Here is an 18,222-nt window from a genome sequence, read left to right as displayed (position 1 = left end):
ATAAGTGAATGTTTAAAAAAAAGACACTCTCCTTGCCAGGCGTGGTGGCACACGCCTTTAATCCCAGCACTCGGAGGCAGAGGTAGGAGAATTGCCATGAGTTCGAAGCTACCCTGAGACTACATAGTGAATTCCAGGTCAGCCTGGGCTACAATGAGAACCTACCTTGAAAAACCAAAAAAAAAACACTCTCCTTGATAATACTGTAGACTCATCAGCTTCAAAATACCATAAACATAAAGGGGAAAAGATAATTAGACAAAAATAAGAAGTGATAGGAATTTAATTTCCACATGACCTAAATGCATTTGGATCTAATCTGCTCTTTTCTATTGTGCCTTCTAGGGGACTGCAGATTTTGCACTTGCTGAATTTTGCTTGTTACACATGACCTAACAGGGAAGGCATTCATCTTACTATAGTTGCTTTCCCCAAGTATCTGGTTCTAAACAGCTGCAAATTTTGGAAAGTAGTACTAAATGATGTCTCTCAAGACAAGTATGTTCTCTCACCGACAAGAATAAAGTCCACTAGAATTTCAAATGTTTAGAAATTAAACTGGCTGAACACATACAGTGTAGAAAATGCTGGTAAGATTTTAAACTCTGCATATTTTATTATAATTGCCCTAATAAATACATCCTAAAGAATTCCTAGGGGCTGGAGAGATGGCTCAGCAGTTAAGACGTTTGTCTGCAAAGCCACAGGATCTCAGTTCAATTCCCCAACACCCACATAAGCCAGATGCACAAGGGGATGCATGTATCTGGAGTTCATATGCAGTAGCTGGAAGCCCTGCATTCCCATTCTCTCCCTCTTTCTGCCTTTCTGTCTCTCAAATAAATACAATATATTTTCAAAACAAAAGAATTCCTAAAAGCACTGTCATTCATATTTGCTTTTACCCATGAAAACAATGCCACATCACTAATGACTGATTACTTTAGCAGTAAAGGCCAAGCCAGGTGTGGTGGCACATGCCTTTAGAGGGAGAGGTAGGATAGCTGAAAGTTCGAGGCCACCTTGAGACTAATTCCATGTCAGCCTAAGCTAGATTTGAGACCCTACTTCAGAAAAAAAAATAAATAAATAAAGGCTTCTTCCTAGACCCAAAACAGCAACGTGTGGGTGAAAAACATTCTGCCAAAATTAGACACAGATTATAAAAATGTTCCTTAAAATTTTTTTTTTTTTTTTTGAGGAGCTCCACCAACACCAGCAGGATGCTGGGTCTCCTTTTTTTTTTTTTTTTTTTTTTTTTTTTTGTTTTTTGTTTTTTGTTTTTTGTTTTTTGTTTTTTGTTTTTCGAGGTAGGGTCTCACTCTGGCTCAGGCTGACCTGGAATTCACTATGTAGTCTCAGGGTGGCCTCGAACTCACGGCGATACTCCTACCTCTGCCTCCCGAGTGCTGGGATTAAAGGTGTGCGCCACCACACCCGGCGTGGAAAAAATGTTTTTTTAAGCCGGTCATGGTGGCACACGCCTTTAATCCCAGCACTCAGGACGCAGAGGTAGGAGGATCGATGTGAGTTTGAGGGCATCCCGGCACTATAAAGTGGGTTCAAGGCCAGCCTGACTACAATAAGGGGAAAAATTAAATTAAATTTTAAAAAGATATGGCTTGTTATGTACATGGGTTTTTATACCTGCCACTGTTTCTCAGTAACATGAGAATACATTAAGCCATTTATTCTCCACCTATTAACTCATTTTCCACAAAGAAAAAGTATAACTACTAAACAAGATAAAGGGAGACATGCACTGCCCAGGAAGTGCTGCTGTCCTCAACTATAGGTTTTCCATCAACATTTATACTGACTCCCATCCCTTCTACATTAATATATTCAGTTTACATAAGGCTACTGCATGGGCATGAGTCTCACAGGTGTGTCCCTTTCTGTGCCACCTTCAATGTCATAATTATTGTCCTTTCATTTTCAAAAAATAAGCTGACAAACACCCCAACCCAAAGCAATGTTTTCATGATAATTCAGTACCTATGAGTCTTTGATGCGCCAAAGGCTCAAATGTTATCTTAAAAACTTTTTGGGTTTTGTTTTGAGGTAGGGTTGCTGTAGCCCAGGCTGACCTGGAATTGACTATGTACTCTCAGGGTGGCCTTGAACTCTCACCCGTCTTCCTACCTCTGTCTCCCAAGTGCTGGATAAAGGTGTGCGCCACCAAGCCCATCTTAATTATTTTTGTTGTTTTTTCAAGGTAGTGTCTCACTCCAGCCCAGGCTGACCTGGAATTTACTATGTAGTTTCTGAGTAGCCTCAATGTCACTGTGATCCTCCTACCTCTTCCCGAGTGCTGGGATTGGCTTTATGATTGTTATTTTTTATATGTTTTATTTATTAATTTGAGAAAATGAGCATCAGGGCCTTTAGCCACTATAAATGAACTTCATATACATGTGCCATGTTGTGCATCTAGTTTATATGGCTTCTGGGGAATCGAACCTGGGTCCTTAGGCTTCACAGGCAAATGCTTTTACAGCTAAGCCATCTCTCCAGCCCTTTCTGTTATCTTGAGACAGGGTCTCACTCTGTAACTCTTCATGGCCTGATTACTATGTAACTCAGGGTAGTCTCGAACTCTCAGCAATCCCTAACCTCTAGAGTGCTGGGATTAAAGGCGTGTGCCACCACGTCCCATTCAAAGATTATTTTCTAGTCTTTGAATTTTGCATTAATGTGTTTATGGAAGTTAATATTATGCCTATTAGTTCAGGAAATGAAAGCAAAAATTCTTAGTTGGACTGGGGTGTGTGGAGGGAGGGGGAAAGCGGGGAATTGAACCCAAGGCCTTCAGCATGAATCACACACTGAGTTCCATTCTTAGCCTTTACTACTGGATTTGACTAAAGTTCAGGAGACAGAGATTTCTGACACATCTTACTTTGATCCTCACTCAAGCCTGAGAATGCAACAGCCATTGTGTGTACTTCTGAAAAAAGTTGTTTTGCCTTTAAAAAAATTAGAAATTTTGTATGATGAAGATGTCCAGTTAAAATTCTTAAAATAAGCCGGGTGTTAATTCTAACACTCAGGAGGCAGAGATAGGAGGATTACCGTGAGTTCAAGGCCACACTGAGACTACGTAATTCCAGGTCAGCCTGAGCTAGAGTCCCTACCTCAAAAAACCGAAATAAATAAATGATGATGATGAATTAAAATCTTTGGAGAGCAAATGCAGAGTAGAGTGTTGAGGGGGCCTACTATTGCAAGGCAAGGTCAGTGAGAAAGGATTAAGGTCTCCTATCCCAAGCTGCCTGCTAAAAACCCTAACTGTAATTATGCTTCCATTTTAAGCCAGCCAGCTCTCTTGTAGTCCATCTGATTTATCTGATTCGAAAAAGGAAGAAATGATAGAAGTAGTGATGAACTGGAATATCTGACCAGGCTTAAAATGCGGGAAGTGGCTAGAGTCTGTTCAGCTCTGCTATGTTTAAAAAGCTTAATAAGAAACACATTTATAGACAAATCACTTGTTAAAAATGATTGTAATTTTGCATTTGAAATCACTACTGACAAAATTTTGGCTACCTGTCCAGACAAGCAATCCTGAGATATGTTATTATATTAAGTTATAGTCCAATGGTACTAAGAAAGCAAAAAAGAGCACTTGTTACTGAGCTATAAACTATAGAAAAACCTCCAATTATCCATGGTATCCTGGGGGAGGAGTGCAAGAACAACGTGGATAAATTCAATCCTCGGGTAATGTGTAAGAAAACAAGGCATGGTGGCACAGCACTTGGGAGGCAGATCACTGTGGGTTCAAGACCAGTCTGAGACTACAGAGGGAATTCCAGGTCAGCCTGGGCTAGGATGCGACCCTACCTCGAAAAAACCAAAAACCAAAAAAAAAAAACAAAGAAACAAAAAAAAGTTGTGGATTAACTCAAGCGTGCCCCTCTTTTAAACACATTTAGGATCCGCTCTCCCTGGCCATTCTCTAACAAAAATGCTAACAATCAGGTTTCTGGCCAGAAAAACTAAGACAAACTGAATTATCAGCACTCCAGCTGGTTCTATTTTTTTGTTGTTGTTTCTCAACAATTCCGATCACCAACCATCAAAACTGACTTTAGCTTCCTGAAAGGCGCTTACATTGAATCCTCTCCAAATCCCCTACCCACCCAAAAAGAAAAAATAAAAAAAAGACTCCTACATGATCTAAATCAAACATCTTTAAACTGGACTGATAAGTCTTCACTGTAATAAAGTTTCAGCCAATGAATTACATTAAAATTGTAAAAAGCTGAGATCAAACTTTCCGTTCCAATCGGCTACAGATTCCTCCTGAAGACTCAACTTCCTTTTTTCTCCCCGTTGGGTCTCGCCGGGCCCCTCCACCCAGCCTCCCGCGGTCCTTCTGCGCGCCAACGACCCCGCTGGGGGGCCGCCTATGACATCACAGCCCCCTCCCCACGGGCCGTGACGTCACAGACACGCGGAGCCGCACAACTATGACTTCATCGCCGACTGGGAGCGAAGGGGCAGCGGACGGGCGCCCGGGGCTCGCGAGGGCCGGGGGCGGAGGAAGGGGAGACCCGCATCGGAGCCTCGGTCCCGCCGGCTGCCCGACGAAGGCGAACCAAGGACCGGCGCCGGCTCACCTGCGCCGGGGACAGGGAAGGGCAGGGCGGCCCGAGCCCAGGCGGGTGCGCCCGGGGTGGACGTGACCCCCATCGGAACCCCACAATCCTCACGGGCTTGGGGGTCGGGGGCTTGCTCACGGCCTAGCCTGGGTTATCCGCCGAGGCGCCCCCCCCCCCACACACACACACACACTCCCCGGGCCTCAAGGACCCGGGAGCCCCAGCGCCCGCACGACCCGGTGACCCGCGCGCGCGGAGGACGCCCCGGGGGACACGAGCAGACGCGGGGCCACCGCGGAGGGGCAAGAAGGCGAGTCCCCGGCCCGGCGGAGCCCGGCGCGCCGCGAGCTCGGGACCCCGCGCCCCGGGAGCTCCGGACGCGGCGGGAGGGGGCGGGGAGCGGCCACCGTGGCCGCCGGGCCGCGCCGCCGCCGCCGCTCGGGCGTCCTGCCTGCTCCTTAACCTCGGCCCTGGCTCACCTGTGCTCCTGCCCCGGCCCGGGGCCTGGCCCCGGGGCTGCACCGGCCCGATGCGGCGGCGGCGGTCGCGGCAGGCCCGACTCGCTTCCCCGCGGCCGAGGCGGACGGAGCGAGCGCTCGGCGCGGCGCGGCGGAGCCCAACGCTCGCCCCGAAACCCATTTGTTTGGCTAAAACGGCGTGACGTCACGCGCCGGCCCAATCGACGGTTGTCTGGGGGGGAGGGGCTGCGGAACCGGCGCGCGTCCCAGCGCCCCCTGGCGGACGCCGCGGGCGCCAAGGGGACAGAAGGGGACAGGGCCGCCGAGCGTTGGAGGGGAGCAGAAATCTAACCCATAGGCCAGGCTCAGGAAGGTCCAGTTTATTAATGCGGGGCCGGGGTGGTGGGTGCTGGGTGCTGGGTTGGGGGGGGGACGGCGGCGGAAACTATAAATGGCATTTGGTTCTACGACTGGCTTGGAAAGCTGAGCTTCAGAGGTCTAATTTGTAAAATGAAGATCTTGGGAACATCCTTAAGATGTCATTCTTTAACCATGCAAATTATGACATTGGTATCTACCAGAAAGTACATAAACTTTGAGGTTGACAAGCTCAAACTGCTAGTCTGTAAAAGCATGCAGGTTTGTTAATGATGAGCTTTTAGGGCCTATATCCAAATTAGTAAAGAGTCTTTTTTATTGTCAATTTTCTAATTATAATTGTTTTCATGGTGTAAGTAATTGTATCCACATTGGACGCTGTATAAACTATCAACATTGCCTGGTGTAGTGGTGTGCACCTTTAATCCCAGCACTTGGGTGGCAGAGGTAGGAGGATCACCATGAGTTCAAGGCCAGTCTGAAACTACTTAGTGAATTCCAGGTCAGCCTACCTCGAAAAACAAAACAAAAATCAATATGAAGATGACAAAAATCTTTTACCTAATACAGCTCTTATCATTTGGTCTAGCTCAGTTTTTTTTGACCCATGCTGTTTATTTTCTAGCTCAAGCTTGACCTGGAATTCACTAAGTAGTTTCAGACTGGACTTGAACTCAATAGCAGTCCTCCTGCCTCTGCTTCCTGAGTGCTGGGATTAAAGGAATGTGCCACCCTGCCAGGCTGCATGCATATATTTTAAATATTTATTTGCATGGGTGCTCATGTGAGTTGAAGTTGTGTATTGGCACACCACAGTCTCTAGTTGCTGCCAATAAATATCAGGCTTTATGTGGGTGCACAGAGAATTGAACCTGGGTCAACAGGCTTTGCAAGCAAGTACCTTTAACTGTTGAGCCTTCTCCCCAGCCACAACATATTTATTTTCTATATAATCATAGTGGGTGGGCATGTAATTTTGTTTTTATGCTTTTCAGCACTTTTTGTATTTCTGTTAGCTTTATAACTAACAGCTACAAAAAAAAAAATCCTCAATGGACATGTGAAATTTACATGAATTCTCTGTTCCTAGACAAAACTTACTTCTCTTTTTGCCATTATAAACTAAGAGGATCCTGAAGATGTAGCCCAATGGTGGAGCATGTGTTTAGCATATGAATGACTCTAGGTTCAAACCCTAGCACAAAGGAAAGGCAATTTTGATTGTTCCCAGTCTTTTCTTTAAAAAGTAGTTAAAGCCAGGTGTGGTGGCGCACACCTTTAATCCCAGCACTCGGGAGGCAGAGGTAGGTGGATCACCGTGAGTTCGAGGCCACCCTGAGACTACATCATGAGTTCCAGGTCAGCTTGGACTTGAGCGAGACCCTACCTCAAAAAATAAATAAATAAATAAATAAATAGTTGAAGCCGGGAGTGGTAGACATGCCTTTGATCTGAGCACTTGGGAGGCAAAGGTGGGAGAATCGCTACCCTGGAACTACATGTAAATTCCTGGTCAGCCTGGGCTAGAGTAAGACCCTTCCTCGAAAAACAAAAAATAAACAAGGGCTGCAGAGATGGCTTAGTGGTGAAGGTGCTTGCCTGCAAAGCCAAAGGATGCAGGTTCAATTTCTGAGTACCCACGTAAAGAGAGATACACAAAGTAGCACATGCATCTGGAGTTTGTTGGCAGTGGCTAGAGGCCCTGGCATGCCCATTTTCTCCCTCTCTCTCTCTCTCTCTCTCTCTCTCTCTCTCCCTCTCTCTCAAATAAATAAATAAAATTAGGGCTGAAGAGATGACTAAGCAGTTAAGGCACTTGCCTGCAAAGCCAAAGGACCCAGGTTCAGTTCTCCAGGATCCATATAAAGCCAGAGGCACAAGGTGGCACACACATCTGCAGTTCATTTGCAAGCCGGTCGTGGTGGCACATGCCTTTAATCCCAGCATCAGGAGGCAAAGGTAGGAGTACCGCCGTGAGTTCAAGACCACCCTGAGACTACATAGTGAATTCCAGGTCAGCCTGGGCTAGAGCAAGACCCTACCTTGAAAAAACAAACAAACAACAACAAAAAAAAAGTTCATTTGCAGCAACTAGAGGCTCTGCCCCCCCCATTCTATTTCTATCTCTCTCTTTCTCTTCTGCCTTTCTCTGTGCTTGCAATTTTCTTTTTCTTTTTTTTTTTTTTTTAAGAAAGTGATGCAGGGAGCAAGAGATTAGAAGTAAATAGAATGGGGGCACCAGAGCTTCTAGTCACTGTAAATGAAACTCCAGACGCATGCAGCACTTTGTGAACCTTGCCTTAGTAGATGGGTACACCAGAGAGTCAAACCCAGGTTGTCAGGCTTTGCAGGCAAGCGCCTTAATCACCGAACCATCTCTCCAGGCCAATTAAATCTTTTAATGAGAAAAAGTATGAATATTTTAATTACTTCATCAGTTATTTATTGGATACCTATTACATTGCAGGTTTGTGTACTCTGAAGAAAAATGACATGGCTAAAATATTAGATATTATGGGCTGGAGAGATGGCTTAGCAGTTAAGATCCTTGTCTGCAAAGCCAAAGGACCCAAGTTTGATTCTCCAGGACCCACGTAAGTCAGGTGCACAAAGTGGCACAAGCATCTGGAATTCATTTGTGGTGGCTGAGAGGTCCTGGCATGCTTGCACTCACGCTCTCTCTCTCTCTCTCTCCAAATAAATAAATGAAAATAAAATATCTAAAAAAATGAAATATTGGATATTAAATTTAGTAGCTAGGGAAGACTCTTGGAAGAGAGTTAGTGTAGTTGAGGCAGAGAATGGGAGAATGGATGAGGAAGGGGACATGTGTAATTATGATGGGTCATAGAAAAGAGTTCCAAATTCTAGCTGGGCATGGTGGTGCACGCCTTTAATCCCAGGATTTGGGAGGCAGAGGTAGGAGGATCACCATGAGTTCAAGGCTACCCTGAGACTGCATAGTGAATTCCAGGTCAGCCTGAGCTAGAGTGAGACCCTACCTCAAAAAACCAAAAAAGAAAAAAAAAAAAAGAGTTCCAAATTCTGAGATCATGCTGAACAATCAAAGAGCTCTGGGCTACTGGTAGTGGTGGTGGTGTGTGTGTGTGACAAAGAAAGAGAAATGAGTTACATTTTTTTTTTCTTGGAATTAAGCTGGCTTTAGTTCTTTTTTGTACTCTAATAATTACTAGGGTATACACACCTGCATTCTCCTTTTCTGATTTTTTTAATTCTTTTCTTTTTCTTCTTTTCTAAGAAGCATCTTGGCTTGGAGTTTTCTTTTTCTTTTTCGTTATTATTTTTGATTGTTTGAGTTAGGGCCTCGCTCTAGTCCAAGCTGACCTGGAGTTCACTATGTAGTCTCAGGGTGGCCTCGAACTCATGGCACTCTTCCTACCTCTGCCTCCCAAGTGCTGGGATTTAAAGCATGCGCTACCACACCCAGAGAGTTTTCTTTTTTTTTAAGTTTTTTATTTTTATTATTTTCACTTTTTATTTATTTGAGAGAAAGAGGCAGATGGAGAAAGAGAGAATGGGCATGCCACAACCTCTAGCCACTGCAAACAAACTCCAGACACATATAATCTTGTGCATCTGACTTACATGGGTCCTGAGGAATCGAACCTAGATCCTTTGGCTTCACATGCAAGTAAGTGCTATCTCTCTCCAGTCCTCTTTTCTTTGTTGTTGTTTTGTTTTGTTTTTCAAGGTAGAGTCTCACTCTTGCCCAGGGGGAGTTCACTATGTACTTTCAGGGTGGCCTCGAACTCACAGCAATCCTCCTACCTTTGCCTCCTGCCTCCCAGTCCAGGTGTTGGGATTAAAAGCGTGTGCCACCATGCCTGGCTTCCAGCCCTCTTTTTAAAGTTTTCCCTCATTTTGTTTTTACTTATTTATTTGAGAGAGAGAGGCAAATAGAGAATGGGTGCGCCAGGGCCTCTAGCCACTGCAAACAAACTCTGGACACATGCACATTTGGTTTACTTGAATACTGGGGTTCTTAGGCTTCACAGGCAAGTGCCTTAACTGCTAAACCATCTCTCCAGCCCTCTTGGAGTTCTCTATACACAATCCTTGGGTCTTTTGCCTTTAAGAAGCCCAGACCTCTGGCTTTGGACCTGGTATTTCCTGGTGATTGCCTTCAGGACCCAGGGACTTTGATCTTATCTGAACCATTGCTTTTGGTCTGATTTCACTGGCTATGGAGAGAACATCTGGGGGAAATTTTACTAGTAAGATTGGGAACAAGAAGATGCCTCAGTTTTTCCTGTCTCCCTTCCATCTCTCATAATTGCAGGGGCTACAGGATTCTTATTATAGACAACTATTGTTTCTAAAGAAAAATCTCTGTAGCGTTTAAAAACATTTAACCATTACTTATTGAATAGCATCTATACATTAGGCATTGAGTTTGGTATTGTATAATAACGAATAAAGCTGGCCTCTGACTGGGCGCAGTAGTGCTCACCTTTAATCCCAGCACTTGGGAGGCAGAGGTAGGAGGATCGCTGAGAGTTCAAGGCCTCCCTGAGACTACATAGGAAATTCCAGGTCAGCCAAGACCCTATCTCAGAAAACCATAAAAAAAAAAAAAAAAAAAGAACATCTCTTTGGAGTGAAGTATAATTTGAGTGATGAAAGAACTAACCAGTTTTTTTGGGGGGGGGGAGGGAGCTTTTCAAGTCTCCCAGCTTAACACTGTCTCTCTCCCAAGTCCTTCTTAAATATAAATTGCTCTGAGGAACCCTTAAGCCCACAACCAAGCTAATGTTGGGGTCAGGAAGAACAGTTCAGGATAAGCATTAAAGGTCCAAAGACCTAGAGATAGGGCAAAGACTGCCTGATTTCATAGAAGTGCTGGCAAAACGCTTTCATTGATTTCTGATGTATTGCACTCAAAGCTCCACCAAGAAAAATATTTTACTTATGCATGTACATATTTATGTGATATTTTGTTTAACATATTTCTATTTATATTTGTAAGCAGAGAGGGCAGACAGAGGATGAGCTGGGCACACCAGGGCTTCCGGTCTCTGCAAACAAATTCCAGACACATTCACCACCTTGTGTATCTGGCTTTACCTGGGTGTGGGTACTGGAGAATTGAACCCAGGTCATTAGGCTTTGAAGGCAAGCACCTTAGCCCTGAGCCTTCTTTCCAGATGCACAAGCCAGGAGTGGTGGTGCACGCCTTTAGTCCCAGCACTTGGGAGGAGAGGTAGGAGGATCCCCACGAGTTCAAGGCCATCCTGAGCCTACACAGTGAGTTCTAGCAGATCAGCCTGGGCTACAGTGAGACTCTTACCTCCAAAAAAACAAAACAAACCAAACAAAAAAAAGTGTAATTTCACAGGCTGGGGTAATGGCTTAGTCATCAAAGGCACCTGCTGGTACAGCCTACCAGCCTGAATTATGTGGGTTTTAGGGATTGAGCTCAAGTGGTCTATTAGGTGTCCTCTGGCCCTCACGCTTTCACAGGAAGTACAGGCCATCTCCCCAGCCCAAGTTTATACTTTTGGGAGCATTTTTGCTTTTTTTTGTTTGTTTGGTTGGTTTTGCTTTTGTTTTTCGAGATAGGGTCTCAATGTAGCTCAGGCTGCTCTTTTCCTATTTGATGTTCACAATAATACAAAACTGAAAGGGAAATGCATCATCACACTCAGCGGTTCAGGTTCTGTAGTCAAGATGGGCCTCCATGCAAAGAATTGATGTTGTGTGCCCTCTGACCCTTTGTATCTTTCCTCTATTAGAGAGTCCCATAAGGATAGTGGGTTTGAGAGAGAAGCAGAAGATGAGACAGTGGAAATTTTACTTTAGGAGATAGGAATGAGCTCATTAAGCAGGCAGTGGTAGGGTCTGTTTTTATTTGTCTCTATACACAGAGCAGTGGTAGAACAGTCTACACAAGATGAGCCATTGCATTGGGTTTTATATTATTACATTTGCTGGCTTGAGACAACTCAGCTCAGGCCATCGATAGGGTAATTAAAGTTGCATATTATGTATTTGAATGTTTTCTTCTGTTGAACCACCTTGGTCTTGCTCCTCTTTTGGCTTCTGTCACTTTCACGCCTCACTGTGAGCTTCACGCACACCTCAGGCACTCGAAATTCCGTCACAGAGCCCATGGGGTTCTTTAGTACAGGGGCTCACTGGCCTTTGCTAGGGATCGTTCCATTATATACATGGAAGGATTCGCTGACATGGCTTCACTGCCCACTGCCCCGCGGACCTTTGTCCTGGACTAGTTAGGAAGGTCCACCGTCCAATCTGAGACAGCTGAGGTGAAGAGGTTGGAAACGTTACTTAGCAATGTGACACAATAATTGTATGCCTGCTGACTTTTTCTGTTGTCTTTTTTTTTCAAGATGGGTCTCACTGTAGCCCAGGCTGACCTGGACTATGCCTGGGATTAAAGGTGTATACCACCATGCCCGGCTTTTCCAGTTGACTTAATAAGAAACAATTGGAGCTTTTCATTTTTATAGTTTTTGTCACATTCGACAAAATAATCAGTTCACAGTGTACTAAAGATTTAAAACAAAAGCCCCAGTCTTTATTCAAAGATACAGTGTGAGGAAGATTTCATTAAACTACAAGGTCTCATGCAGGTCATTGTCATTTCAGTTCAATGATATCTCTATTGTGCTTTGTACTTTCAATTCTTTTAACTCATATGACCTCCTAGTAACAATCTAGTAATGTGACAAGTGTTCTGGAATCTTTTTTAAAAATATTTTTATTTATTTATTTGACAGAGAGAAAGAATGGGCACACCAGAGCCTCCAGCCACTGCAAACGAACTCCATATGCATGCGCCCCCTTGTGCATTTTGCTAACATGGGTACTGGGGAATCGAGCCTGGGTCCTTTGGCTTTGCAGGCAAATGCCTTAACTGCTAAGCCATCCCTCCACCCCAGTATTCTGGAATCTTTTCTGTGTTTCACTCTTTATGACCTGTATAACCTTGGACAAATCCTTGTCTTCAAGCCTCAGTTTCCTCATCTGTTTATAATATTATTTCATGAAGTGTTCTTCTAATTAAATGAAACAGCATAGGGCTGGGGGAATGGGTCAATGTTTTTCGTTTCTTTGTTTGTTTTTTGAGGTAGGGTCTCACTGTAGCTCAGGCTGACCTGGAATTCACTATGTAGTCTCAGTGTGGCCTCGAACTCACAGTGATCCTCCTACCTCTGCTTCCCGAGTGCTGGGATTAAAGGCACGCGCCACCATGCCCGGCAAGAGGGGGTTTTGCTATGTATTCTTGGCTAATCTGACACTTGCTATGCTCACAGTAGCCTCAAATTGGAGACAATTATTCCAGCCTTACTCTCCCAAGTTCTGGGTCACAGGCATGTGTCACCATGCCCATCTTATTTTTTCCTGTTTTGAAACAGTGTATGTCTATGACTGTCAGGCTGACCTACCTCAGAATCACAAGTTCTGGGAGTCTACACGTCCTGAAGAGTAGTTTTATAACTGGGCAAAGTTTGTTTTTTTTTTTTTTTTTTAATTTGGAAACAGAGTTGTCGTGAATTCCAGCTTTTCCTTGAATTTGCTACATAATCGAAAATGACCTTGAACTTCTGGTACTCACTCCTGCCTTCAAAGTACAGGCCTAAGGACCTAGGTTTGATTCCCCAGTATCTATGTAAGCCAGATGTACTAGGTGGTGCATGTGTCTGGAGTTTGTTTACGGTAGCTGGAGACCTCGGTAGGCCCATTCTCTCTCTCTTTCTCTCTCTTAAATAATTTTTTTTTTCAATTTTTTATTAACAACTTCCATGATTATAAAAAATATCCCATGATAATGCCCTCCCTCTCCCCACTTTCCCCTTTGAAACTCAATTCTCCATCATATCCCCTCCCCTTCTCAACCAGCCTCTCTTTTATTTTGCTGTCATGATCTTTTCCTCCTCTTAGGATGGTCTTGTGTAGGTAGTGTCAGGCACTGTGAGGTCATGGATATCCAGGCCATTTTGTGTCTGGAGGGAGCACGTTGTAAAGAGTCCTATCCTTCCTTTGGCTCTTACAGTCTTCCCACTACCTCTTCTGCATTAGACCCTGGGCCTTGGAAGGTGTGATACAGGTATTGCAGTACTGAGCACTGCAGACACTTCTTTTCAGCACCATGATACCTTCTGAGTTGTCCCAAGGTCACTGCCATCTGAAAAGAGAAGATTCTCTACCAAAAGTGAGAGTAGCACTAAATAAATATTTTTTAAAAATATAATATCTGGTTGTATCAACATACCTGATTTTAACCTATACTACAGAGCCATAGTAACAAAAACAGTGTGGTACTGGCACAAAAACAGACATGTAGATCAATGGAACAGAATAGAGGACCCAGATGTAAGCCCAAGTAGCTGTAGCCACCTGATATTCAATAAAAATGCCAAAAATACTCATTGGAGAAAAGACAGCCTCTTCAGCAAATGGTGTTGGGAAAACTGGATGTATATCTGTAGAAGGATGAAAATAGATTCTTCTCTCTCGCCATGCACAAGAATTAAGTCCAGATGGATTAAAGACCTTAACATCAGACCTGAAACTCTGAAACTGCTAGAGGAAAATGTAGGGGAAACCCTTCAACATATTGGTCTTGGCAAAGACTTTCTGAATACAACCCCAATTACTCAGGCAATAAAACCACAGATTAATCACTGGGACCTCATGAAATTACAAAGATTTTGCACTGCAAAGGACACAGTGAAAAAAGCAAAGAGGCAACCTACAGAATGGGAAAAAAATCTTTGTCAGATATATATCTGATAGAGGATTAATATCTAGGATATAGAAAGAACTCAAAAAGTTAAATGATAAGGAATCAAACAAGCCAATCAAAAAAAGGGCTATGGAGCTAAATAGAGCATTCTCAAAGGAAGAAATACGAATGGCATATAAGCATCTAAAAAAATGTTCTACGTCACTAGTCATCAGGGAAATACAGATTAAAACTACATTGAGATTCCATCTCACTCCTGTCAGATTGGCCACCATCATGAAAACAAATGATCATAAATGTTGGCGGGGATGTAGAAAAAGAGGAACCCTTCTACACTGCTGGTGGGAATGCAATCTGGTCCAGCCATTGTGGAAATCAGTGTGGAGGTTCCTAAGACAGCTAAAGATTGATCTACCATATGACCCAGCTATAGCACTCCTAGGCATATATCCGAAGGATTCATCTCATTTCCTTAGAAGTACGTGCTCAACCATGTTTATTGCTGCTCAATTTGTAATAGCTGGGAAATGGAACCAGCCTAGATGTCCCTCAACTGATGAGTGGAGAATGAAGATGTGGCACATTTATACAATGGAGTTCTACTCAGCGGTAAAGAAAAATGAAGTTATGAAATTTGCAGGAAAATGGATGGATCTGGAAAGTATTATACTAAGTCAGGTAACCCTGGCCCAGAAAGCCAAGTGCCACATGTTCTCTCTCATATGTGGATCCTAGCTACAGATGATTGGGCTTCTGCGTGAGAAGGAAAATACTTGGTAGCAGAGGCCAGTAAGTTAAAAAGGAGATATAAAGGGAAGAGAAAGGAAGGGAGGAGGGTACTTAATAGGTTGATATTGTATACATGTAAGTACAATGATTGAGATGGGGAAGTAATATAATGGAGAATGGAATTTCAAAGGGAAAAGTGTGGGAGAAGGGAGGGAATTACCATGGGATTTTTTTTTATAATCATGGAAAATGTTAATAAAAATTAAAAATTTTTAAAAATATAAAAAATAAAATAAAATATGAGATGCCAAGCATGTTGACAAATGCCTTTAATCCCAGCCCTTGTGGGGGGGGGGGAAGAGGTAGGAGGATCACCATGAATTCCAGGTCACACTGAGACTACATAGTAAATTCTAAGTCAACCTGGGCTAGAGCAAGACCCTACATCAAAAAACCAAAAGAATAAAATAAAATAAAATAAAAAACCATCAGGTTTATCTCTCTTTTTAAAAAATATTTATTTATTTGACAGAGAAAGAGGGGGAGAGAGAGAGGAGGAAAGAGAGAGAGAGAGAATGGGCGCATCAGGGCCTCCAGCCACTGCAAACCAACTCCAGATGTGTGCAACCCCTTGTGCATCTATCTGGCTAACGCGGGTTCTGGAGAATTGAGCCTGGGTCCTTTGGCTTTGCAGGCAAATGCCTTAACTGCTAAGTCATTCCTCTAGCCCCCTTTCTCTCTTGCTTTCTCAAATAAATAAAATAAAATCTTTGTCTATTAATGGATAAGACTGTCTTTTCCAAATAAATCATCAGGAACACATGTGACATCTGAAATCTTTGAGAACATGACATTTTCTAATAATTAAAATACAATTTGGGAGGCTGGGCATGGTGGCGCACGCCTTTAATCCCAGCACTTGGGAGGCAGAGGTAGGAGGATCGCCGTGAGTTCAAGGCCACCCTGAGATTACCTAGTGAATTCCAGGTCAGCCTGGGCTAGAGCGAGAACCTACCTCCAAAAAAATAAAAAACCTAACTTGAGGTACCTGAAGAATTAGCATTGAGAGTAGCCAGAGTGCCCTTTTCCTTCTTAAACTATAGTGCACTGAATTAATAGGCACCCGCTATGTAGAAAGCGAGGAGCTGCATCACTAAAATAACCTAGTCACATCAGCCTGCTAAAAGAGTTCAGGGAATAGATTTTGCCTAAAATTGAGTTCTTTGATCAACCCAGCAACTTCTGATGCAGTTTCTGAGTTTGTTGACATTTTCTTACCAGGCATAATGATATTTTTAATGCCAAGTCTTGCTTTGAAATACCAATGACACTTTTCAAAAAGCACATAGTTTGAATATCAGCATTTCCTTACAAACAAAAAAAGATGGGTTGGGGAGATGGCTCAGCAGTTAAAAGTGCTTGCTTGCAAAACCTGCAGGCCTGGGTTCAATTCTCCGGTACCACCAAAAGCCAGACACACAAAGTAGTGAATGCATCTGGAGTTTGTTTGCAGTGACAAAAGGCCCTGTCATGCCCATACTCTCTCAAATCAATAAATATTTTTTAAAATATTTTATTTATTTATTTGAGAGTGACAGACACAGAGAGAAAGACAGATAGAGGGAGAGAGAGAGAATGGGCGCGCCAGGGCTTCCAGCCTCTGCAAACGAACTCCAGACGCGTGCGCCCCCTTGTGCATCTGGCTAACGTGGGACCTGGGGAACTGAGCCTCGAACCAGGGTCCTTGGGCTTCACAGGCAAGCGCCTAACCGCTAAGCCATCTCTCCAGCCCAATAAATATTTTTTTAAATATATGGTAATACCCATATATGAGGATAAGGATGGTACCAACATATGCTGTTTACATACTGAGTATGCCCATAACTAATTTAAAAAGTATCTATTCCCCAGAACCCACGTAAGCCAGATGCACAAAGGACGCATGCATCTGGAGTTCATTTGCAGTGGCTGGAGGCCCTTGTGTGCCCATTCTCTCTCTCTCCCTCTCTCTACCTCTTTCTCTCTCTCTCTCTTTCTCTCTCAAATAAATAAATAAATGAATAAAAATAAAGTTTAAACAAAAAAAAGAATTGGTGTGATGACATAGGCTTGTAATCCCAGCACTCTGGAAGCTGAGACAGGAGGATTTTTGCTACCAGAGCAGCCAGGGCTACATAGCATACATAGCTCTCTCTCAATCTCACTCTCTTTCACACACACACACACACAAAGCTGAGTGTGGTGGCACATGCCTTTGGTCCCAGCATTCTGGAGGCCAAAGCAGGAGGATCACCTTGAGTTTGAGGCCACCCTGAGACTACATAATGAATTCCAGATCAGCATGGACTAGAAAAAAGTAAAAAAGAAAAGGGCTGGAGGGATAGCTCAGTGGTTAAGGGCCTTGCCTGCAAAGCCAAAGGACCCTGGTCCAGTTCCCCAGTACCTACATAAAGGCAGATGCACAAGGTGGGGCATGTGTCTGGAGTCCATTTGCTGTTGCTGGAGGTCCTGGCACGCCCATTCTCTCTCGGCCCCTCTCTCTAAATTAATAAATTATATATATGTATTTTTTTTAAAGTCTGACCTCCCCCCACCCCGGCCTGCTTGCTTCCTCACCTGCGTTGTATGCACACCCACCCATAATCCTACCATCTGAAAATATCCACCATATTGTGAGTCATCCACGGACTCTCACTAGACACCCATGCCATGCTATTTGAGCCTTTCTAGGCACTAAAAACATGAACTAAATATACCTTTTTTGTTATACCTCATGCAGACCCAATTCATCCCCCCTCTCTTCACCCTTCCCTCCCACTTTTTCTACTTGCAAATAAATAAATAAGAAGAGCTTTTTAAAAAACGGGCCAGGCATGGTGGCACACGCCTTTAATCCCAGCACTCAGGAGACAAAGTAGAAGGAGCACTGTGAGTAAATCCCAGGTCATCCTGGGGTAGAACAAAACCCTACCTCAAAAACCAACCACATCAAAATTATTAATTTAAAAAAAATTTATTTGCAAGCAGAGAGAGATAGAGGACAAAGAGAAAGGGCATGCCAGGGTTTCCAGCCACTACAAGTGAACTCCAGATGCATGTGCCACTGTTTTTTTGGTTTTTGTTGTTTTTTTTTTTTTTTTGCTTTTCAAGGTAGGGTCTTGCTCGACTTGGAATTCATTCTGCAGTCTCAGGCTGGCCTCGAACTCATCGTGATCCTCCTACCTCTGCCTCCTGAGTGCTGGGATTAAAGGTGTGTGCCACCAAGCCCGCACATATGCCACTTTGTACATCTGGCTTTACATGGGTCCTGGGGAACTGA

General features: G+C 43.7%; 1 protein-coding gene across 3 annotated transcripts in view; it reads right to left on the bottom strand.

Moving 5' to 3' along the window:
• Positions 1–5,139, bottom strand: part of Fbxo34 (F-box protein 34) — a 62,379-nt gene extending 57,240 nt beyond the window's left edge. For all 3 annotated transcript variants that reach the window (XM_045155068.1, XM_045155072.1, XM_045155071.1), the window contains exon 1: positions 5,087–5,139. The gene's annotated coding sequence lies outside the window, so the exon portion shown is untranslated. The remainder of the gene's footprint in view (positions 1–5,086) is intronic.
• Positions 5,140–18,222: the final 13,083 nt, after the last annotated feature.

This window comes from Jaculus jaculus, chromosome 7 (genome assembly GCF_020740685.1).
Source record: "Jaculus jaculus isolate mJacJac1 chromosome 7, mJacJac1.mat.Y.cur, whole genome shotgun sequence".
In the NCBI taxonomy this organism is placed as follows: domain Eukaryota; kingdom Metazoa; phylum Chordata; class Mammalia; order Rodentia; family Dipodidae; genus Jaculus; species Jaculus jaculus.
The sequence above is the reverse complement of the archived record's forward strand: the minus strand, read 5'-3'. Positions and strand labels throughout refer to the sequence as shown.